We start from the raw sequence: 25,735 nt of genomic DNA on the forward strand, positions 1-25,735 counted from the left end.
CACAATAAACTTAATATGTTTAAAGTGTAGATTTAATAAGTTTGGACATACATATAAACACCTACGAAGCCATCACCACATTCAAGATAATAAACATATCCATCATTTCCAGAAATTTCCTCTTGCTCCTTGGTATGGTTGTTATGTATAACTAGAGATGCTTTTTCTTCATGCATTCAGTGCAATTTATTGAGTGCCCACCACGTTCTAGATACTGAGCTGAGTATTTAAGATTGAATGGTCAGCTAAACCAATAGGTTCTGGACCAATGAAAAATTATGATCAAATGATTATGTAAGTAAATAAATATAAAATCACAACTGTATATCATATTCTAATGGAAAGATAGTCTACACCTGTATATATTGATTGTACTTAAAAGTATTTCTGGGTTTTCACACTTATATCTGGAACTCTTCAAAAATGTGTATATGTACCTTTATAATATATCTGAAAATAGACATTAACATTTTATTTCTACTGGATGTTATGGCATTTATCTTGAAAATGGTGTCATGTTTCTTATATGAAAAGGATAACCAGTGAAGACAAGAAATTTTATTTTAATTTATTTCTTTGATGTTTACCAGAAAGCCAATATTGGAAATGAAAAAACTCTTAAGAAAATTTCACTTCTTTTTCTTGCCATGTCATATTAGGTGTTATTTCAAAGGAGGAGAGGTGATAATAATGAGGTAAAAGTATTGAAAGAAAGGAATGTTTATTAAAAATTGAATATAGTGGTAAATGACATAAATATGATTATGAAATACAATTTTGTAGTTCCATCACTTTTAATTTGGAAAGAATGCCAGGCTTAAGATGGTTTCCTGATGAATTGAAATAAGCCATAGCTATCAAATGTGAAATATTTGCCGATTGCTTTTGGGCCTCTTGGATGATATATCCACTGCTCAGGTTCATAACTCACTGCAGTGTTTAGCAGATATATTGGAAAATCACAATGTTGTTTTTTTCCCTCTGACCCCAGAAATTCTCAGGAACAACATTTGCTGGAAAGAGGAATCATTTATCACTGTAGATTCTTTCCAACTTTGAACTCTGAGGAAATCTACCAAATGGAGAAAGAGAATCAATACTTAACTCAGGATTACATTTTAGTATTCACTCTAAAGAAAGAAGCCAGGGGGAAAACACTATAAAGAAAAGGTGTAAAGAAGGTAAACCAGCTATAGATTCAGGGCTTGTGGAAGCTGGATATTCCGGAGGCAAGAGTGAAGTGAGCTAGTGCCAAGGACGGGAGCAGAGGCTTGGACCTCTTGGATAGATCTGCTTCTGGACCTAGGCCTGAAATGTCAGCTCCTCTTCCCTGCCTGTGTTCTCTTGTCTGTTTTTCATTTAGTCTAACCTCTTAAAAGCTGACCTTTGCCTGTTAAATTGGAACCTCTTTCCTCCTGTTCCTGAATCCGTGCTATTCTGATTCCAGCTTGCCTCCCAGGCTTTCAGCAGCCATATAGCCTCTGATTGAAGTGGCTGCAGTCTGTTGCCTGCATATCCCCTCAAGGTTTCCAGTGCCCCTTGGTTTGATCCTGTGCCTAGTGTTGGCCCCCATTGGCTTCTTCTGACTTCCTCTTTTTTATGTGTGTGTGCGTGTGTGTGTGTGTGTGTGTGTGTGTGTGTTAATTTCTGTTGTACAGCAAAGTGATTCACATACATATATATGTTTTTTTAAATATTCTTTTCCATTATGGTTTATCACAGTATATTGAATATAGTTCTCTGTGCTATACAGTAGGACCTTGTTGTTTATCCATTCTATATATAATAGCTTACATCTGCTAACCCCGACCTCTCACTCCATCCCTCCCGCAACCCCCTCCCCCTTGGCAACCACTAATCTGTTCTCTGTGTCTGTGAGTCTCCTGACTTGCTCTTGATCTAAAATGACAGTGAAGGAGGAAAAGGGAGACCTGTAGGTTGAGAAATACTGAGAAGATTTGAATAAGTACATGGGAACCAAATTATGGAGGACCATGCAAATCAACAGAGGTGTTAGAATGAATGCACAAGGTGAAAGAGAGTTACAGTAGGCCCTAGGTAGCACAGGATAAAATTGTGTTTTAAAAAGATTTTTGTGGTGGTAACAATACGGAGCATGAATTACAGTAGAAGTAAAGAGATCAAGATGGAGACGTCAAAGATCTGTTCAATTAACAGAGGAAGTGATGATTTTTAAAAAATTAAGCTTGAATGTAACATGAGGCATTTTTCGTAATACTTATGGGACTATGGAGACTAAAGGATAATAGTCTGTTTATCTGAAAAGAAAAGATAATCTTCTCTGTGTAGTTACAGATATAAGTATAGATATAGATATGATTATGTTTGAACTTTTTACATGTTAGGTCGATTTTTTATTTAACCAGAAATTCTGACATTCACGGAGGGGAGATTACCTTCATTACTTTCTTTGAAAGGTGCTAAGTGTATGTTATATTTTAGCATATGCTTAATTGACAGAAGTGTTTTGTTTATCTTTTAATGTTACCATAGCTTTCAGTAGTCTGAAAAAAATGTATGATTAATCTAAAAACCTCATTGGTATCAATCCTGACTTAATGAAAAGAACTGGAATCAGAAGACCTGGTTTGCACCTCAGTTCTGGTTCCTTCTAGTGGTTGGATTTTGAGAATATCATTAAAAAACCTTTCAGAACCTCAGATTGGCTAGTGGGTTAACATATAGGCTTTACAATCAAACAGCTAGATTCATATACAGGTTCTACCACTTACCAGTAGTATGACTTTGGCCAAGTTACCTAACTTCTCTGTGCCTCAGTTTCTTCATACGTAAATGGGGACTAATTATAATACCTATTTTATCAGCATGTTGTGAGAAGTACATGAGATAATTTATTATAATGTACTGTACAAATTTTAGCTATTATCATCTGGTGCATCCAAACTGTTTTTATACTCTGAGTGACGTAAAATTAAATGATTTTAGGTACTAGAGGCATTTCCCTCAATATTGCCTTTCTTTGTATAGTCAAATAACATAGGTTTACTTAATCTGTCATTTGTATGACAGATGGCAGGAATGTTGAATATGTAATTTTAATGCAGGATTCTATTTATGGGTTTCAAGAGACTTGCTGCAAGAATGCTGATTAGTAATATTTATTAAAATGTTAAAACAAATATGTCTTCTTATGTCATTTAGAATAAGATTCAACTATATATAATAGAAAACCCAAAATAACGGTGATCTATATGAAGCGGGAGTTTATTTCTCTGTCATATAAAAGAAGTCTGAAGATAGACTCGACACTGGCATCAAAGAATCAGGGTCTTCCCTTTCTGCTCTGCATGCTAACATATGGCTTCCATCCTCAAGGTCACCTCATGGTCCTAGCTGTCTTCTGGTATGCCAGCTATAACATCCGCATTGGAAGATGGGAAAAGGAATAAAGATAAAAAGAGATCCCAGCAGGCTTAGATAGATCTCTTTAAGCATCCATTCCTGAAGTCTCCAAAGAAATTATGCGTAAATCTTATTAGCCAGAACTTAGTCTCATGGCCACACCTAGCTGAAAGGGAGGCTGGTAAATTTAGTTTCTTATTCAGCTGTCAGTGTACCTAGATAAAATTTGAGGTTCTGATACCAATGAGGAAGGAGAGGATGCCTTTGAGGGTAGGCAGCCAGCATTCTCTGGCTTCCTCATAAATCTCAGAAATCATTCTCAAGGTTGCATTATTAAAATCCTGGAGTTCTTCATGGACATCATAATGAAACTATGTTTTGTTCAAATTGTGTTTTTAAATATTTATAAGAAAAAAGGGAAAGAGTTTGCTTTATTTTAGAAACAGTCTTGATGAAGTAGGTTTTAAATTGATGGAGTTTAGCAAATAATTTATTAAATGCTAATTGAATATAATATTGAATTGAGTACAGTAGAAAATGGATAAATTGTTGATAAGTTATTAGTTATTAAGGTGACTTCCTGTTTTAAAGACACATAAAATTTAAACATTTATACACCAACAAATTGGACAACCTAGAAGAAATGGATAAATTCCTAGAAACATACAACTTACTAAGACTGAATCATGATGAAATAGAAAATCTGAACAGACAGATTACTAGCAAGGAGATTGAATCAGTAATCAAAAACCTCTCAACCAACAAAAGTCCAGGACCAAACAGCTTCATGGTAAGTTCTACCGAACATTCAATGAAGAATTGTTACTAATTCTTCTCAAACTCTTCCAAAAAATAGAAGAGGGGGAACTCTTACACACACATTTTATGAGGCCAAATTTACCCTGATACCAAAACCAGACAAGGATACCACAAAAAGGAAAATAATAGGCCAATATCCTTGATGAACATCGATGCAGAAATCCTCAACAAAATATTAGCACACAGAATTCAACAATACATTAAAAGGATCATACATCATGATCAAATGGGATTTATTCCATTCATTTAAATGGCTCAGCATCTGCAAATCAATCAGTGTGATACACCATATTAACAAAATGAAGGATAAAAATCATATGATCATCTCATAGGTGCAGAAAAAACATTTGACAGAATTTAACATCCATTTATGATAAAAACTTTAAACAAACTGGGTATAGAGGGAACATACCTCAACATAATAAAGACCATGTATGACAATCCCACAGCTAACGTTATACTCAACAGTGAAAAGCTGAAACCTTTTCCCTTAAGATCTGGAACAAGACAATGCTGTCCACTCTTACCACTTTTATTCAAGATAGTATTGGAAGTCTTAGCCAGAACAATTAGACAAGAAAAAGAAATAAAAGGCATCCAAATTGAACGGAAGAAGTAAAACTGTCAACATTTGCAGGTGACATGATATTATATATAGAAAACCATGAAGACTCCATCAAAAAGTGTTAGAACTAATACATGAATTCAATAGTTGTGGGATGCAAAGTAAATACACAAAAATCGATTGCATTTTACACTAATAACAATGTATTAGGAAGAGAAATTAAGAAAATAATTCCATTTACAATTGCACCAAAGAGAATAAAATACCTAGGAATAAATTTCACCAAGGAGGTAAATGACCTGTGTATTGAAAACTACAGGATATTAATGAAAGAAATTGAAGAAGACACAAATAAATGGAAAGACATTGCATGCTCATGGATTGGAAGAATTAATATTGTTAAATTGTCCATACTACCCAAAGTAAAATATGGATTTTACTGCAGTCTCTATCAAAATTCCAATTGCATTTTTCACAGAAATAGAACAAATGATCCTAACAATTGTATGGGACCACAAAAGAGCCTGCATAGCCAAAGCAATCTTGAGAAAGAAGAGCAAAGCTGGAGGCATCACATTCCCTGATTTCAAACTAAACTATACTAATTAAAACAGTATGGTACTGGCATAAAAACAGACACGTAGATCAATAGAACAAGATAGAGAATCCAGAAATAAACCCACACATATATGGTCAATTAATTTATGACAAATGAGCTAAGAATATACAATGGGGAAAGGACAGTGTCTTCAATAAATGATGTTGGGAAAATTGGATAGCCACTTGTGAAAGAATGAAACCAAATTACTATCTTACATCATACACAAAAATTAACTCAAGATGAATTAAAGATTTGAGCATAAGACCTGAAACCATAAAACTCGTAGAAGAAAACATAGGCAGTAAGCTCCTTGATATAGGTCTTGGCGCTGATTTTTTGAATCTGACACCAAAAGCAAAAGAAATAAAAGCAAAAATAAACAAGTAAGACTATATCAAACTACAGAGCTTCTGTACAGCAAAGGAAACCATCAACAAAATGAAAAGGCAACCTATTGAATGGGAGAAAATAATTGCAAATCATATATCTGATAAGGGGCTGATATCCAAAATATAAAAAGAATTCATACAACTCAATAGCAAGAAAACAAACAACCCAGTTAAAAATAGGCAGAGGATCTGAATAGACATTTTTCCAAAAAAATACAGCAGGTACATGAAAAGATGCTCAACGTCATTAATCATCAGGGAAATGCAAGTCAAAACCACAATGAGATAGCGACCTCACAGCTGTTAGAATGGCTATTATAAAAAAAGACAAGAAATAAGTTTTGCAAGGATGTGGAGAAAGAGGAACCCTCATAAACTGTTGTTGAGAATGTAAATTGGTGCAACCACTATGGGAAACAATATGGAGGTTCCTCAAAAAATTAAAAATAGAACTGCCATATGATCCAGCAATTCTGCTTCTGGGTATTTATCTGAAGAAAACAAAAACACTAATTTGAAGATATATATGCACTCCTATGGTCATTGTAACATTATTAGCAATAGCTAAGATACGGAAACAATCTTAAGTGTCCATCAATGGATGAATGCATAAAGAAATTGCATATATATATATATAGAGAGAGACATAATGGAATATTATTTAGCCATAAAAATAATGAAATCTTGCCATGTGGGACAACACAAATGGACTTCCAGGGCATTATGCTAAGTGAAATAAGTCAGAGAAAGACAAATATCATTTGATTTCTCATATGTGGAATCTAAAAATAAACAAATGAACAAAAAATAAAAACACAATAAGCTCATAGATACAGAGATCAGATTGGTGGCTGCAAGAGACAAGGGTTGTTGGGGGGTGGGAAAAATGAGTGAACTTTTTAAAAAAATTTAAACAAATTTAATAAAAATTAAAAAAGAAAAAATCTTAGGGGTGAAAACAAGACTCACAAAAGCAATGGATGAAATAAACACATAGAAAGGTCTTCTATTTCCATTTTGTCTCTCTTTAAAATCAGAAAAGGGAAAAATTAAAGAATTAGAGGTCTCTGAAGAGAGATGGTACTTAATAGCATTATGGAAGCATCAGTCTTTTGAGTTGTGTACAGACTGCACTGTGAGGGAAGAGTGGCATACCATATTACGAAGCTGCTGTGGCCGTCTTTTCGATGTTAGTTTTCCGTGTTCTTGAGGACGGCTTTTGGATCCCGAAAAAGTCATCCAAAGCAAACTTTATTTTTAAAATTTAATATTAAATGTATTAAATTTATATATTAAAAACACAGTTCTTTCTTAAGCTTTGAAATTCAACTTAATCATTTTATTCTACTTAAAAATGTAGCAAATTTTAAGAATTACTTTAAGGAGGTGTTAATGTTTGATTCTTTTCATAAACAAAAACTCCCTGAAATGTTTTAAACTACACTTATTAAGTTGGTACATTTTGTTTTCTTTTTAAGTCCTTTACTCACCTGAAAGAGCCTTCCAAGTACTTAAGTAACCATTAAAATAGGATAAATTTAACTTATAAAAATAAGTCTTAGGCTTTCTTAAATTTTCTAATACTGGTGGATCTCAACATAATCTCTTTGACTAAATCAATTATTCAGTCCTGTCAGTTTAGTTTGGAATCACAAGGATGAAATATTTCTGTAATAGGTAGAATTCTCTTAAATACATTGATTATTTCTAAACTTTACTAAAAAATATTAGTACTATAAGTTTGATTTACTTAACCATATGAATGCGTCATTCTCCAGGTTTAAAGCTAATAGTTCTCTTGAAAACAATTATGTCATCCACACAATTTTAGGGCTAGCATTCCAAGCACTTTTGGAGATTACACTCTCAGTTGGCTGAGGTTGAATATTAACCAGAGATGTCATTTAGGACATCTGAGCTCTAGAACTACAGATACCCTTGAAATTTTTCTAGCATCTGTGTCTGTCAACAGGACTCATTCTCTAGATTCAAGTAATCCAAATACTTCTCTCCACGTACAGAAGTCCATATTTGGTCCATTTGATTCATTTCAACTAATCCATTACTGTGTTATTCTATTTTACATTCTCTTCATATTTTTTCCTGTCAACATTAATGTGTACAGTTCTTTCAACGACATTGGATTGGATTCCGTTTATTTTCCAAGGCTTTTTCTAATTGGTTACTTTTAGTTTTAAGATCTAGGTACCCTGAATGATGATGGTGAATTGAATAGAAACAAACAAATGGAGAAATGGAGAGTTGTCCTGAAGGGAGCATAGAGAGTAGATGTTAGGGTTGGTGATGGATTCTTAGAAAAGGAAACACTGAGTAAAGACCTCAGAGGTAAGGTGGAGCCCTCAATCCCATTACTCCCCCATCTCTTCAATCCCCAGAACACAGCTCTCAAATCTACGTGAAAAGTACTTTGTTGAGAGTTTTGGAGTTACTGAAAGGGATTATATAAAATGGAAAATAAGAGGATGTTTCTTTTTAAATTTATGGCACTTAAGAAAGACTTTTATGCTAAGTAATTGACCTAATGCCTTTCTTATGAAAGACATTGAGGCAATTTGTTCCATAGACCTTACGGAGTCCTTCCCTTCTGTTATGTGGGAAGCTTAGTTCCTGAAGGAGATCAAAGTCACTAAACTTAAAAAAATACCATTATCACACCTATAAATTAATATTACTTTCTTAATATTATTACACATCTAGCAAAAGCTGAAAGTTCTTTAACTTTTAGGAATTCTTTGCAGATAAGTTGAATGGAAGATGAGGGGAAATATTCTCATTATAGAAAAACTCTCGCTGTTAGAACAAATGAACAGTCATAGTGAAAGGAAACATTTTACTCAACATATAAGAAATCTTACTGCTTCTAGTATTTCTTTGTAGATTAGATAGTGGAAAAATTTATAGAGTAAACCATAGGTATTTCTTTTTCAATGTCTGCTTCCATAACAGATGTTTAGGGAATGTGTGTGTTGGCAATGAGATACCACTTTCAGCAAGAGAGAACAGGAGTAGCACACTTACTGAAATTTCCATTCTGCCAAAAACCTGGTCCAATGCATGTTTCACCCTAAATATTAAGGGGGAAACCTCATCTCACATTCTCTCAATTTCATCGCAGTTTGTTTTCTGGCATTGGGAACGAAATAGGGACTTTTGCTTTTGTTTCTGTTTTTTTCTTATCACAATGCAGTAAGACTTGGAACAACTGACAACTGAGAATGTTGAAACAGTGAGTGAATTATTTGGATTGGTCACCTTGAAGAAGCCTAAAGAATTTGGCAGGCATTCAAAAGCCAGAGATTGAACGAGTTAAGGGTAAAATTGACCTGTCTTGCAGCTTTCTGTCCAAAGGACTGCCTCCTTCTATTGCAGCTTTGGAGTCTGAATTCTCTTGTTTAGAACACTGAGAAGTTTTGAAAGCCCTGACATATATCCATAAAACTCTATCAAGCAAGGTGGAGGAAACTGCTTCCTTCCACGCATACACAGGTATCCAGGCAGCTTGCTCAGGCATACAGAGAGCAACTCAGAGCAAAGCAGCCTGTTCCCCTTGAGCTCTGTTCTCTTATTTCCTCGGAGTACATTCAGCCATCTGAGCATCTGACTCAGACATAGCGGAGATACTGTTGCTGCCAGAGGGTAATAGTTTGTTCTGTTTTCCTGGAATGCCCTTGCACTGAGAACATTAGAGGCTGGGGAACTCAATGAATTTTCCCACTAAGTGCATTTCTCACTAGCTCTTCCTGCCTCTTATTTCTTCCTACCATTTTAGAGGGAACAGCCATCCCACTTTTTAGGCCACCAGCTTGTCTGTGGAATCGGTTGAGTGCATTTAATGCGTACAGGAGAGATGCTTACAGAGCAGGTAGCAGAACTAAGAATAGGAAGTTTCATTTTTCCAATCCCTTGGAGAACGAGATATTTCATGTAAGTGTATTTTTCTAGACAGCTGAAACTTCTGCCCTAAGCATCAAAATTTGTTTTTAACTTAGGGAAGTGGTATAGCGTAGTGGTTAAGCACACAGACTCTAAGACTCTGAGACAGATTGTCTGTATTTAAATGCTGACTCTGCCACTTTCTAGCTTTGTAACTTTGGGCACTGTACTTAACCCCTCTTGCCTCAGTTTCCTTATCTGTAAAGTGGGGATAATAATAGGCTCTATCTTACAGAGTTTTTGTGAGGATTAAACAGGATTCAGCGGGTTAATGTATGTAAAGCCCTTAGAACAATGCCAAATATGTTAAATCATAGAAGAGTTGTTACTATTATTAGTAATTCAACTATTTGTATACAAATATTGCTGCAAAATGGTACTCATTGTTTTACAGAATATATTGAACATTGAGTATCTCAGTGCCTTTGCACACAGAGAAGTAGTATATTCATGCCTTCAGACAGTGCTGTGAAGATGTTGATGATGAAATAATAGTTAATATTGTTTACTGAGCAGGTTTCATGAATGTTACTGGTAATTCCTACAATGAACCTCTAAGATAGATATATTTGTAAATAGGTTTGGAGGATTTAAGTACTTGCCGAACTTCATGCATCTAGAAGCAGACGATGTGAGATCCAGACTCAGGGCTGTGTGACCCCAGAGCTGGTGCTCTTGGTCACCTCACCTCACCGACTGGCGGCTAGGACTTCTTGTCCTCACACCAGTGTTTCTTAAACTTGGGTGTGTGTTAGAATCACCCTGACACTGGCTAGACTGCCAGCTTCCACCTCAGAGGCTGAGAATTGGTGTATTAAGTTGCTAGGTGACGTTGATGCTGCTGGTACAGAAATCATTTGTACTTTGGGAACTGCTAGCCTACAGTAAATCACCCCAGGCTATTTTCAATACCATTCTTTAAAAAACTGTTTTTTTACCATCAGTTGCCCCTTGAAGCTATCAGTGTGTGCTTTTGCTTTCAAATTCCATCACACACACATTCACCTGTTTTAAAATCCTCTGTGACTCACATCTTATGGTATTGAATTTGTGGATTTTACGAGCAGCAGCTGCCCTTTGGAGGTTTCTTTCACTTGCTGCTCGGTTCCCTGGTGCACTTGGTTCTTTAACTCTGCTAGGAGCTTGACTTACTTCCTTGCATGTTGCTTCTTTATGTTTTAATGAAGGAAAAGTTTTGAGTGACTAAGCTTAATGGATTTAAAATCTCCATCACGTGCCACTTGCTCTCCTTTTCGATGTTGAGGGCTTCACAGCATCAGAGATGATTCTATAATAGAGCATAGCAAAGTCTAACACACCCTGGCTTGGCTTTTTAGACTCCTTAACACAGGAATCTCATTCCAAGAATCTGGTGTTTTGCATCTGTTTCTCCATAGCTAGTCCTGTCTTTTATCAATATAGTTCTAAAATCCTGTGTCAGCCATGGAATCATCACAGAATTAGGTCTAGCAAGATTTTTTTCTTGGTAGAATGGTTTTTTTTTTTTCCTCTTGCAATAACAGAATATGTAGATTCTTGATTCCTGAGCTGTTCCTCTATAGCTTAACAGTATAAGAGACAGAAAGCTCACAATTGTGGCTTCCTCCAATGTGATTCCTCACTCTATTAAAGCATAGATAACTTTGGGTGTACTTCTGTGAGAAACCAGGGCATGAGGAGCTATGTTGGCTCACTTGTTCCCTCGATCTCATATTTATCTTTTGCATTGCTTTTTTGGCTGTTCGTGGTAGATTGAAGTAAACATAACCTTAAACATAGCTCAAGTCATCGTTCTAGACCAAACTTTGTGGTATGGCTAATTCATATTCGCTCCCGGTTTCCTATTATAAACCCATACTTTTATTTCTGTATTGCTCAATACTTTAAACATACATCCTTTCTGTATTACTGTATGTCACTCATCTTCTATCCCTACTCTGTACCTACCTCTGGACTTAATGTTGAAAGAGAAAAATAAAAATTTATTAGTTTAAAGCCCTGTATTGGGGTTTCTATTACTTTTAACTGAATACATTCCTTAGCTGATCCTCTTATATTATCAGAATTCTGTAAAGTAGGACTATTCTAGGATTAGTTATTTCAGTGGCTCAACAAAGTCATCAGAAACTGCAATTCTTGCCCTCTTTCTATTTTTCCATTCCCTGCGCTACAGCAGATTACCTCATGGTTGCCTGATGACTGCAACAGTGCCAGACATCACATATGCTCATATTAATGTCTATGTTGGGTCTCTCTCTCTCTCTCTCTTTTTTTTTTTTTGGCTGTGTTGGGTCTTCGTTGCTGTGCATGGGCTTTCTCTAGTTGCGGCGAGTGGGGGCTACTCTTCATTGTAGTGCATGGGCTTCTCATTGCGGTGGCTTCTCTTGTTGCAGAGCATGGGCTCTAGGCACGCAGGCTTCAATAGTTACAGCACATGGGCTCAGTCATTGTGGCTGACGGGCTCTAGAGCACAGGCTCAGTAGTTGTGGTGCACGGGCCCAGCCGCTCCGCGGCATGTGGGATCTTCTTGGACCGGGGCACGAACCGGTGTCCCCTGCATCGGCAGGCGGACTCTCAACCACTGTGCCACCAGGGAAGCCCTGTGTTTAGTTTTTTAAGGAACCTCCATATTGTTCTCCATAGTGGCTGTATCAATTTACATTCCCACCAACAGTGCAAGAGGGTCCCCTTTTCTCCACACCCTCTCCAGCATTTGTTATTTGTAGATTTTCTGATGATGTCCATTCTAACTGGTGTGAGGTGATAACTCATTGTAGTTTTGATTTGCATTTCTCTAATAATTAGTGATGTTGAGCAGCTTTTCATGTGCTTCGTGGCCATCTGTATGTCTTCTTTGGAGAAATGTCTACTTACGTCTTCTGCCCATTTTTTGGATTGGGTTGTTTGTCTTTTTAATATTGAGCTGCATGAGCTGTTTATATATTTTGGAGATTAATTCTTTGTTGATTCGTTTCCAAATATTTTCTCCAATCCTGTGGGTTGTCTTTTCATCTTGTTTGCAGTTTCCTTTGCTTTGTAAAAGCTTTTAAGTTTCATTAAGTCCCATTTGCTTATTTTTGTTTTCATTTCCATTACTCTAGGAGGAGGGTCAAAAAAGATCTTGCTGTGATTTATGTTAAAGAGTGTTCTTCCTATGTTTTCCTCTAAGAGTTTTATAGTGTCCAGTCTTATATTTAGGTCTCTAATCCATTTTGAGTTTGTTTTTGTGTATGGTGTTAGGGAGTGTTCTAATTTCATTTTTCTACATGTAGCTGTCCCGTTTTCCCAGCACCACTTATTGAAGAGACTGTCTTTTCTCCATTGTATATCCTTGCCTCCTTTGTCATACATTAGTTGACCCTAGGTGTGTGAGTTTATCTCTGGGCTTTCTATCCAGTTCCATTGATCTGTATCTCTGTTTTTGTGCCAGTACCATACTATCTTGATTACTGTAGCTTTGTAGTATAGCCTGAAGTCAGGGAGTCTGATTACTCCAGCTCCGATTTTTTCCCTCAAGACTGCTTTGGCTATTCGGGGATCTTGTATCTCCATACAAATTTTAAGATTTTTTGTTCTAGTTCTGTAAAAAATGCCATTGATAATTTGATAGGGATTGCATTGAATCTGTAGATTGATTTGGGTAGTATAGTCATTTTTACAATATTGATTCTTCCATTCCAGGAACATGGTATATCTCTCCATCTGTTGTTATCATCTTTAATTTCTTTCATCAGTGTCTTATAGTTTTCTGCATACAGGTCTTTTGTCTCCCTAGGTAGGTTTATTCCTAGATATTTTATTCTTTTTGTTGCAATGGTAAATGGGAGTGTTTCCTTAATTTCTCTTTCAGATTTTTCATCATTAGTGTATAGGAATGCAAGAGATTTCTGTGTATTAATTTTGTACCCTGCAGCTTTACCAAATTCATTGATTAGCTCTGGTAGTTTTCTGGTGGCATCTTTAGGATTCTCTATGTATAGTATCATGTCATCTACAAACAGTCACAGTTTTACTTCTTCTTTTCCGATTTGGATTCCTTTTATTTCTTTTTGTTCTCTGATTGCCATGGCTAGGACTTCCAAAACTATGTTGAATAATAGTGGTGAGAGTGGACATCCTTGTCTTGTTCCTGATCTTAGAGGAATGCTTTCACCATTGAGAATGATGTTTGCTGTGGGTTTGTCATATATGGCCTTTATTATGTTGAGGTAGGTTCCCACTATGCCCACTTTCTGGAGAGTTTTTATCATAAATGGGTGTTGAATTTTTTCAAAAGCTTTTTCTGCATCTCTTGAGATGATCATATGGTTTTTCTTCTTCAGTCTTTTAATATGATGAATCACATTGATTGACTTGCGTATATTGAAGAATCCTTGCATTCCTGGGATAAACCTCACTTGATCATGGTGTATGATCCTTTTAATGTGTTGTTGAATTCTGTTTGCTAGTATTTTGTTGAGGATTTTTGCATCTATATTCATGAGTGACATTGGTCTGTAGTTTTCTTTTTTTGTAGTATCTTTGTCTGGTTTTGGTATCAGGGTGATGGTGGCCTCATAGAATGAGTTTGGGAGTGTTCCTTCTTCTGCAATTTTTTGGAAGAGTTTGAGAAGGATGGGTGTTAGCTCTTCTCTAAATGTTTGATACAATTCACCTGTGAAGCCGTCTGGTCCTGGACTTTTTGTTTGTTGGAAGATTTTTAATCATAGTTTCAATTTCATTACTTGTGATTGATCTGTTCATATTTTCTATTTCTTCCTCGTTCAGTCTTGGAAGGTTATACCTTTCTGTGAATTTGTCCATTTCTTCCAGGTTGTCCATTTTATTGGCATAGAGTTGCTTGTAGTAGTCTCTTAGGATGCTTTGTATTTCTGTGGTGTCTGTTGTAACTTCTTTTGTATCTCCGTTGGATACAGTTTTCTTTAGGTATCTAAAATATCTAAAGTCGCTGCATTGTTTTGTTAATAATATGCATATTTCGGCTTGTTAAAAATCATTTCTTAGTAAATGATTACACTTACAAATATAAATTTAGTTGAATCATTGCCTCTATTGAATATCCAGTGATCAAGCATTGTCAATTTCAAAAGGTCTTCATATCAAAGCAGTCTCTCTCCTACTCCCTCTTAGAAATAAGTCATGAAAATGAAAGGGCATGCAATATATTTTTATCTAATATGAAATTAACATTAACCCTAGGAAATTATTTTAAATATTTTACAGAGAGTCTTGTTGAGATCCAGATCAAAGCACCTTTATGGCTGCCTTAGAATGTAATGTGCCAGTACCAAGCATCAGCTTTATTTTCTTTTGGATCTGTATAGATATTATTTCTAGGTGTTTGAATGTTTTCTTATGTAAGATTACTTAGAATACATCCCAATGATTAGACCATAATGAAAGACAGTTTACATAGCTGAGTATTATCATCTTTCAATGGTAGGCAGTATAAATGGGAATAGAATAACAAAAGCAAACAAAAATGACAGAAGCAACAACTAAAATTTTTTTTAAATCTTAAAAATTACATTTACCAAGGCGAGGATTATTCTTCATAATTTTATCTGGAAATGGGTACAATATTGGTAGGTAGGAATGTGTAGTAGATTATTGTGTTTAATATTACTTTGTATAAAAATATTGGCATTCGTGTTCATAGGACCACTGTGGTTTTTATTTTTATGAAGACCCAGTAGCAAGCACATTTGTAACATGAAAGACTTGGATACAATTCCATTTACATAAACGCAACCTCATACACAGAGCTCATTAGTTTATCCTCAACTGATATATAAATTATTGAACCAGTCTTGATCTGCCAGCTAAGTGGAATATGAGATCTCACAGCAATATTTATTAATTTCTATGAGGACTTTATTTCTGCCCTGCTTCTGAAAGATACAAAGGAAATTGCAGCTTTTGTGGTTTCTTAAGGAATGAATACAATCTAAATGACCCTAAATTTCAGAGCAGGAGTTGAACTTTAGGATTTCTTTTGTTGGCTTACCTCCAGCTGCCTTATAAGAAGAACATGATTTTTGGTTCATATTTATATTTTCAGATGTTGACTCATCCCCTTCACTGATTTTGTCTTTTTATTTAAGAAAATATCCTTCATGAATGATTGAATTGTTAGACTCATGCATCCATTTGCTCTGTCTCCTGATATTACAAAGACTTTTTTCAGAAAATGACATTACAAGATTCCTGGCAGATGATTGGATTGGCAAATAATTCATGCAGATGTGAAAATAATACCAATGACAAATAAGAAAAATTCAATACATGTAACAGTACCAAGCATTCATGAGGTTGTGGGGGAAGATGAAACCACATACATGTTGGTTGGAGTGTAAATTGGTTTGCTGACTTTGGAGAGCAATTTGTGAGTACTTTGTAGAGGTGAATTTGCACCTGGTGTCCATCCTACTATTTTATTACTTCTTTACCCTAGAAAACCCCAGGCATTTGTGCACAGGGAGAGTCTTTGAGCAGGTTTGTAACAAGGGAAATAATCCGTTTAACAGTGAATAAATGTATAAACCATTGTTTATTCAAACAATTACTATGCAAAGATTTGTAATGAATGTTCCAGATCTACAAGAGTAAGTATGGTTTATTTCAAAAATGCAATGCTGAATAAAAAAGAGTAAGTTGCAAATTATACTTTAAGTATAATTCATTTATGTAGAATTTAAAAATAGTACTATTTATGGATGCTACATATGTAATGAAGTAGAAGAATGTCATGAATCTAATACACATCAGCATTAGGATAGTGGTTACTGCTGGGGAGGAAGATGGCAGATTGAGTGTAGAGATGTAGGTGTAACATTTCATTTTTTAGAAAAGAAAGTGAGAGAATTGAAGTAAAGAAAGCAAAATATTAGTGTATGCTTAATCTTGGTATTTTAGCATTGTTACACTTACAGGTATCTGTCACATTGTATTTTTACTCATATTTTTAAATGGTTTTATAGTTAAGGGAAAAAAAAGTCCTAATTACTGGTTGTGAAGGGCTGCGTTCAACCAGGTGAATGTCAACTTCATGGGGTAAAATCACCCCATGAAGTAGGGAATTGAAGAGGTTTTCTCCTAAGCTGGCCCAAGGGAGTAACAAGAGGAATTAATTTATGAAGGAATGAACTTTGAAAATAGACCAGGACATATTGCTGTTCTCATGGGAACTTAATCTCTTTCAAATAGTCTTCTTTAAAGAAACCTTAAGAAGTTAACTTCTCCAATGCTCATATTTTCTCAGTAATAAAAAATAATGATAATAATATTGCATAAAATTTAATAAGCACTTATATTCAGATTCTGCTAATGATTTATACATTTGTCTCATCTAATCCTCACAATGTCTCTATGAAGCAGGTATTATTATAAACCACACTTAAAGATGGGCCAAGTACTTTCCCTACTCACATGGCAGAGCTAGTACATTGCAATAGCAAGATTAACCATTAGAGGCCTTTACAAGAACAACAGATTAATAAGTAAATCAGTGAAACATGAAAGGTAATGGGGATGGTCCTTTCAACATCCCTCTGCTTTCATTTTATAGTAGACTGCCCCACTGAGTTGCTACCAAAAAAGTTTGATAATTAATTTAAGAAAGATTAAGTTTATGTACTAACAGACACTGTACCATCCCTTTTGAATATAACATTTAACAGAGTTTCTTTTTGTTTTAGTGCTAGGAACTTAAAAGCTAGTGAGTGTGAATATGTGAATATTCAAAATATTTTTTAAACTTATATAAACATAAGTTTGTGTTAATGGGCATCTATCTGAATAGAAAAGATACTGCTACTTCTGAATTTCCTTCCACCTCAAAAAATTCTGTTTGTGTAGTTAGATGGATTAGATATTAATTCTACTTCTGAGAAATAAGAAATAATAATCTTTTTATTAAGAAATAGCTCATTTGAGCATTAAAAGATTTTAAAATTGAGAAATTGTATAGGTAGAGTTTTGATATAATAAAATCGAAGCAGAAAAATTACCTAAAATATACTTGAAGTATATTTTTTCCTCTCAAATAGGAGAAAACTGATGAGGATGGGGTGGGATTTTGTACTGGACCAAAAAAGCTAAGTTTCTGAAGTTATTTGGGAGGAGGCTTAAGTTTTATTTTAGAATTAATTATAGTTAAATTTATTAAGCCATTCAATGCTCCAATAAGTAATTACTATTTTCCATGCACTGGACTGTGCCTTTTTACGAGTAGGATCTCACGCAGTCCTGACAACGTTGTGTACTCATTTTGCAGATGAGAAAACTGAGGCTGTGAGAGGGGAAGTAAAGGGCTCAAGGTCACACAACTTGAGGATAGCAGAGTCATGACTCAACCTAGAGTAGGATTCAGATCCAGGTAGGCAACTCTGCTTTTGTGCCTCTTTCAGTCTGTTAAGGTGTCCCAGTGTGAAAACCTCTATAGCTGGTTGGGGGAAGAGCAGGTGAATCTGAGCTCTGAAACCTGCAACCTTGTGTGTGTGTGTGTGTGTGTGTGTGTGTGTGTGTGTGTGCGCCAGGCTAAGCACTTTTTGCTTCTTTATGAGAAACAGTCATAATTAAGGGCAATAGTTTAAGGATACCTCAATAAGAGAGTTCTTAAAGATGGGATAGAGTTTAATGGAAAAAAATGTTCTGCTTGGAAAACATGCTAGGGAGCTATGAATGGTTTTTTTCTCCTTTTCATCCATAAAAAGATTAGAAGTGTAGTACTCTGAATTACTTTTCAGGCAGAGAAACTATAAAACACTGTGAAATAGAGAATCAGGATTCAGAATGTTGCATTTTGTTTTTTATTACAAAAGAAATACATGCACATGGTAGAAGATTAGAAAATACTGATAATAAGAAAAGAAAAAAATTTACAAAATCTGTAACTATCGTTGAGTGATAAACACCACCATTACCTTGATGTGCATAACTCTATGTATGTTCTTTAAAAATCAAATCATGTTGTGGAAGCTGTTTTGTTACCTGATTGTAGCTTTTTTAAAGGTTAAAGGCATTTATTTTTGTACTTTAGGGCATAAATGGAGCTACAGAAATGTCGATACAATAAGTGTATATCCATGAGATTTTGGACCACCTTTCCATAAGTCTTACTTGAATGCAGTGTTATTTTCTTCTGTTTTTTATTCAAGGTGGTGCATCACAATTATGATGTAGTTCTTTTTTTTTCTAAAGATTTTCTTTTTTTTTTTTTGATGTGGACCATTTTTTAAAGTCTTTATTGAATTTGTTACAATATTGCTTCTGTTTTTTTATGGTTTGGTTTTTTGGCCGCGAGGCATGTGGGATCTTAGAACCTGCACCCCATGCATTGGAAGGTGAAGTCGTAACCACTGGACCACCAGGGAAGTTCCTATGATGTAGTTCTTGATGCTAGCTACTGGGTGACTGTCAGGACTTTCATGAAATGAACTGTGAAATTGACAAACCTATATGTCAATTATGATTCTTCCAGGATGGAAGACTAATCCAGGGCCAAAATTAAAACAGAGATAATCATAATTTTTGAAAGGTAGAAGAGATCCTACAGAGTGAGTATATATGTTACACACAAGGGAAGAGAGAAAATATTCCGAAACAGTGTCCAGGGCCATACAACTAGTTATTGGTGAGAGATTGCAACTGAAATCCAGCTGTTCCGACTTCTAGTCCATTGCTTTTTCATCTATTGCATGTGTCTCTCACTAGGAGCCCATTTCATGAGATTGCAGAATAGAGCACTGTGTGGTCCGGCTTTCTTAGGGGCAACGTTTCCAACCTCCAGACTCACAGCCCTACATAAAGAGAGGGCTCCTGGGAACCTCTCCACCGTTAAGAAATTCCGCGAAGCAGAGTAATTGTCCCTATTAACTCTTTAAGTCCTGTCTATCATGGGAAGAACAGAATGACCATTCCTGGATCTTAGGATTTAGGACAGCCATTGGAAAGATTTTTTAATTTATTTTTGAAGTCCTATGCAATATAAGGCATGGTGGGAGTTTAAGGTGGAGGGATAAATGTGGGGCAGAAGCTGGCCAGAAAATAGCCAAAGATTTAACTTCACCAATAGGAATGTTTTTCTTTTTTGTCCTCCCTCTGTCAGTTGTCATCATCCTCTTCATCATCACTATGATTTTTTTTTAAAAATCTAACATATCTCATACTTACTATAGTCAGACACTGAATTCAGTGTTTTCATATGCATTATCTCATTTAATCTTATGAATCAAATTGTTATTCCCATTGTACAAATAAGCAAACCGAGGCTCAAGTGACCTTAAGTAATTTGGTCAAGGGCTTTCTAAGCTGGTAATCAAGCTAGGATTCTAACTTAAGTCTTTGGGTCTCCAGAACCCATGCTCTTTACAATCTATTACACTGTTCCTCTTATAAGCATCCGTGAGGGGTTGAGGTTCAAAAACCCAAGTCAGATTGCAGAGTAATCTTGAACTTGATATGGACAGTGGCATGAAAAGGAGGTCTAAGCTGGGGCACATGAGGTCTATGGCAGTGAGCTTTCTAGTTCACACAGTCCGATACTAGAAATTTGATTTCTCTGTCTATCCTTGAGGTCATACTGGGAGTGGGGGTGTGAGAAGGATCCAACATGATCAGGCTGAAGGTCACAGCTATGCTGTTTTTCTAGCAGGAAACATAGATGAAAATTAGGAATCAGGGCAGACATCCAGCTGGGTAGAATGGCTCTGAGATTTATGCCAGATGCTCATGAAGGTACCATGGGGACACAGTTCACTCTGAACACCCGACACACAGGCATTGATGTAGCAGACTAATTCCAGAAGAAATATGTGTAGTTTTTACATATGACACCTGTTTCCAAAAAAGAAACTGTAGTGGAACTAAGTGCAGCTTACATGTTATGCTCAGTTCTTGGCTAATGAGACACTTATGTGTGTTCAGGCTCAAGACACAGATGGGAATGGTGAGGATCTCCAGCTAAAGAAAAAAATGCAAGTGACCATGGGATGGTGAAGGAGCCTACTCAAGGTAATAGATGTCACCCTGGGAGGCAGAGGGACAGATTTCTCTCTCTATTGCTGCTGGTAAGGGGTGCACATTTTTCAATTTGAATATCTATAGCGGTAATTCTCAAAGTGTGGTCCCCAGACCAACAGCACCAGAATCACATGGGAACTTATTGGAAATGCACACTCTCAGGCTCCATCCCAAACCTAATTAATTAGACACTCTGGGGGTGGCGACAAACCTTCCAGGTGACTGGGATGCAACTGAAGTCTGAGACCCACTGCCCTGCAGCATTACAGCATTTATTTATCAAAGCAACCATATGAGTTATGTATTGTCATCTTTGTTTTGCAGAAGGGAAATCCAAGAAATGTCAAGTTAGTGTTAAGTATCATGCCCAAGATGACACAACTAGTAGATAGTAAAATTGAGATTAAACTTCACTGTTACATGGCTGTAGTTATGTATGCTTCCAGATATTTTTAACTTAACTGAATTTAATCTTTTAGTTAATGTGTTTGGATATTTTCTTCAGAGGTGATTACCATATCATGTATATCATATGTCATATCATGACATGTCATATATCATGCCATATATCATATATAATATTATACTATATATTTATCTTGCCTCTAACATAGCATTTAAATGATATAATAGGAGCCACCTTCTACATGGAATTATCTTGAAGAGCTTCCATATTAACCACCTTTCCCTCCTTTTCCCTTTAGCTCTTTTTTTCCACAATTTATTTTGAATTTCAATGCTATGAAAGTTGAGAATAGTCCAATAAGCAACACTATATTCTTTATTTAGAATTACCAGTTAACATCTTGCCACGTATGCTTTCTCTTTCTCTTTCTGTGTGTATATAATCATGTGTATCAAACACATGTTTCCCTGAATTATTAGAAATAAGTTGCAGGTGTTATAACAGTTCACCTTTAAATAACTTAACGTGTATCTCCAAGGACAGGAACTTTCTCTTATATAACTACAATACTACTAGACAGCAAATAAGTTTAATATTTGTTCAGTAATATAATCAAATATTTGGTCCATATTCAAATTTCTCCAGTTACTAAAGAAATATTGCATATGTTTTTTTAAATTCAAAATGCAACATAAATCATGCAATGCATTTTGCTGTCATGTCTTTTATTTATTTATTTATCTTTAATTTATTATTTTTTTTCTGAAGTGAAAAAATAAATTGTAGTTTATTGCAAAAGAATTTACATTAAAATTAAGGGCTTCCTACAACTACTGATCTAGATGTTTGCATAACATCTGAGATATTTTTATTCAAGTATTTATTTTTTTTGAATTTTATTTTATTTTTTTATACAGCAGGTTCTTATTTGTTATCCATTTTATACATATTAGTGTATATAAGTCAATCCCAATCCCATGTCTTTTTCATCTTGTTTATCTAGAGCCATCCCTCTGTCTTTTTGTTTACTTTCATGCCATTGACATTTCTGGAGTGTGGGTTAATTATTTAGAAAAACGTCCCACTTCCCACTTGTGTACTTCCTGTTGCATCCCATTAAGTAGCACGTGGTGTCTGTTTGTGCCATTCTTGATGAACAGCTTGGTTATTTAGTTAGGTGATGTCTGCTATAGCTCTGCAACATAAGGTACCCTTTCCTTCCTCTTGTAAATCAAAAGTGGTATGTGGGATGATACTTCGAGATCATAGGATGTATTATCCTGCTTTTTTAACAACTTTTCACTGAATGGTATTAACATCCCTTTGGATCCTTGTCTGAATATCACAGATATCACACGGGGTTGCAAAATGGTGATTTTTTTGAATTCTATTACTTCTACATTTATTTTCTGGCATTTTTCTAGAAGGAAGAACCCCGTCCTCCATCATCTTCCCCTTTTCCTCCCTTATTTTTTTATGTACTAGGTATTACATATATATGTATGCATGTGTTATCACTATTTACTTTGATTACATTTTCTTAAGAATGTCATTTAATTTCATGTTTTAGGTTAGTAAATCTATTATTATCTTTCGAAGAGAAATACATCATAATTTTTGATGAATGATGCTAACTATATGGTCACTGGACTTATACCTAGATAGAAAAAATAGAAAAAAGATTAGATGACCTGTGTATCAAATGGGAGGGTTCAGCCCTTTACTCTTCTAGTTTTTATTACTCATTAGGACTTCTTCGATGTACTTTGGGCAGAATGGAGGAGGGATGGCCAGAAAGAATCTTTTAGATTTGATTTTTTTTCAAATTCCTGTAATTATACTCTACTTTTAAGAGAAATCTGTTTTGAATTTGGGTTGTAGACTTGATCTATGGTGGATTTTTACATCTCTGTGAGTTCAGTAGTCTTCTAGAAGTATTTTATATGCATGTGAATGTGACATATTCACATGTATATAAATGAATATGAAAATGAATATAGTTCCCTGTGGTATACAGTAGGACCTTGTTTTTCATCCATTCTAAATATAATAGTTGGCATATGCTAACCCCAATCTCCCACTTCATCCCTCCCCCACCCTCCTCCCCCTTGGCAACCACAAGTCTGTTCTCTATGTTTGTGAGTCTGTTTCTCTTTCATAGACCTTAAAAGAGGCATTAATTGCTATTTTTTTCTCATTCTATTGTTAACTCTTCTTAATGTGGCTGATTCTCACTGTTACTTCATAATTTTTTCCTGAGAGTTTTTGAAAACTGTTCCCTTTGGAAGGAAGCAAGGCAAGACACCAGTAAACTAGTCTCTTTTGTTATCAGACTTTAATGTCTTAATAATTAAGCAATTTTAATATAAATTTATATTGCGATTATTGTTCTGCTTGAGTGATTGTTGATATGTTTAGCAATTTAATATTGCACTGAAGTTAATTGTCTTTATGTCACTTATGGAGGAATCTGAGAAATGATGGTGATGATTCATTGAAAATAGTCATTCCCTTCTGATACTTTTGGGAACATAGAACAATGTTATGGTTTTGATGTTTGTAACATTTAAGCTTGACAGGAGGCCCAAAGTAAGAGTGGCTTAAAGAAGGTAGGGATCTATTTCTCTTTCTCATAAACAGGAAAAAGAAGTAGGCAATCTATTACTAATAAGGAGACTCCACAGTCGTGAGGGACTCAGTCTCCTTCTATCAGGTCCCTCTGCTATCTTTTTTTTTTTTTTGTGGGTATTCCTATTTAAAAAAAAAAAATTATTGAAATATAGTTGATTTACAATGTTGCGTTAGTTTCCACCAACAGTGTAGAAGTGATCCTTTTTCTCCATGCCCTCACCAGCATTTATTATTTGTAGACTTTTTGATTTGACCATTCTGACTGGTGTTAGGTGATACCTCATTGTACTTTTGATTTGCATTTCTCCTATAGTTAGAAATGTTGTCCCTCTGCTATCTTAACACATAGCTTCCCTTGGAAGGTCCAATATGGCTGCTCCAGATAAAAAGCTCATATGTGCTCTCAACCAGCATGAAAGAGGAAGGGTGCACCCCTCCCTTTAAAGAAGAACGCTTCCTGGAGTTCGCACATTCCTCTTCTGCTTATATCTTATTGGCCAGAATCTAGTCACATGGCCATGTCTAGCTATAAGAGAGACTGTGAAATGTAAATTTTATTCTGGGCAACCCTATTCTGAGCTAAAAATGGGTGGTTATGTTACTAAAGAAGTAGGGGAAGATGCATATTGGGGCAAATTAGCAATCTCTGTCATAACCTTGTAATAATCTGGGCTTTATTTGTCAATATTTTCCAGGGGCAATTATCAACTTGTCCACTTTTTAACAGTTGACAAATTCTCCTTGAGAACTTTATCTGTTTTCTGGAATAGTTCAATGCATTTTTCAGTAGTTCAATGACATTATTTTAAAGCATAAGAAAAGGAGACTCTGATCTCTCTTAAATGGTAAAGGAGAATGGCAGGGGGCACATGGATCTATGTGCTATTTCTCATCCATCTGCTCTGACACACAGATGTACCCAAACCTCCACAGGTCTGTTGCCAAATTTTGGTCAATGAGCAAAACATTAATTTCTGTAGCTGATTGTGCATATAGTTATACAGTGTTGCCACTTAGAACATTGAATGTATACAGCATGTATATGGCAGGTATACCTGCATTAGATGAGGCAAGGGCATTATGAGGGGGTCTTTGTTGGGGATCCAGGCTCTATCTGTGGATTGGCTATCATCAACATAGGGCTTCCATCGTCCACCATTACTCCCAAATTCCAGCAAGTAGGAATGGGAGGAGAGGAAGAGAGGAACACACTCCTTCCCTTTCCGGGCAGTGTCTAGAATTTGCACACATTATGCGTGTGGATCTTTTTTCTTTTTATTGAACCATCTCTTACACTCACACTTTTATACTGATTACATCTAAGATGATTATATCTAAATCAGTCCCTTAGACTTTTACATTATTTGCTATTTTTTCATGATTATAAACATCAGTATATACATTTTGAAATATGTAAATCTTTAAATGTGTTTAAAGATAAGCATTTAAATGTTTAACAATATAAATTATTGTCTGCATTTTGAATGGTATCAGAATTGGGACAAGCACAAATTTGATAAATATTGTCAGTTTTCTTTTTAAAAAATTAAAACAGCACTCTCATCAGCTATATTTGAGAGGGTCTGTTTATTGCAAACTTACTAGTGTTTTGTTTTCTCATACAGTTTTTAAAAATATATAAAGTTTCTTCATTCTAAGTGAGGTGAACATTTATTGTCTATCTGTAACTTTTTCTCTCTTCCTTTCTTATTAAGGAATCTTATTAGATATTTATATATAAATAATACTAATTTTTCTTCTCTTATATTTGTTACTTATAAATTTCCATATATTATGTCCTTTTAATTTAGCTAATGTTTCTCATTGAAGGAGAGAAATATAAAGTGCTCACAAAGTCAAATTTATTAAGTATAAATGATGTGACTTTTTCCATTGTTTTTAAGTATACAAGATATTTCTCATCCTGAGATCCAGAGATTGCAGAAATATATACCTTCATTATC

At 35.3% G+C, this 25,735-nt stretch overlaps 1 protein-coding gene across 14 annotated transcripts in view; it reads left to right on the forward strand.

Moving 5' to 3' along the window:
* The window catches only part of GRXCR1 (glutaredoxin and cysteine rich domain containing 1), a 304,414-nt gene that overhangs the window by 5,935 nt on the left and 272,744 nt on the right, over positions 1 to 25,735 (forward strand). For 13 of the 14 annotated variants that reach the window (XR_010942975.1, XR_010942978.1, XR_010942976.1 and 10 more), the window contains exon 3: positions 20,639 to 20,725. The exons of the other annotated variant lie outside the window; for it this stretch is intronic. The gene's annotated coding sequence lies outside the window, so the exon portion shown is untranslated. The remainder of the gene's footprint in view (positions 1 to 20,638; positions 20,726 to 25,735) is intronic. 14 annotated transcript variants of the gene reach the window in all.

This window comes from Pseudorca crassidens, chromosome 4 (genome assembly GCF_039906515.1).
Source record: "Pseudorca crassidens isolate mPseCra1 chromosome 4, mPseCra1.hap1, whole genome shotgun sequence".
Taxonomy (NCBI): Eukaryota; Metazoa; Chordata; class Mammalia; order Artiodactyla; family Delphinidae; genus Pseudorca; species Pseudorca crassidens.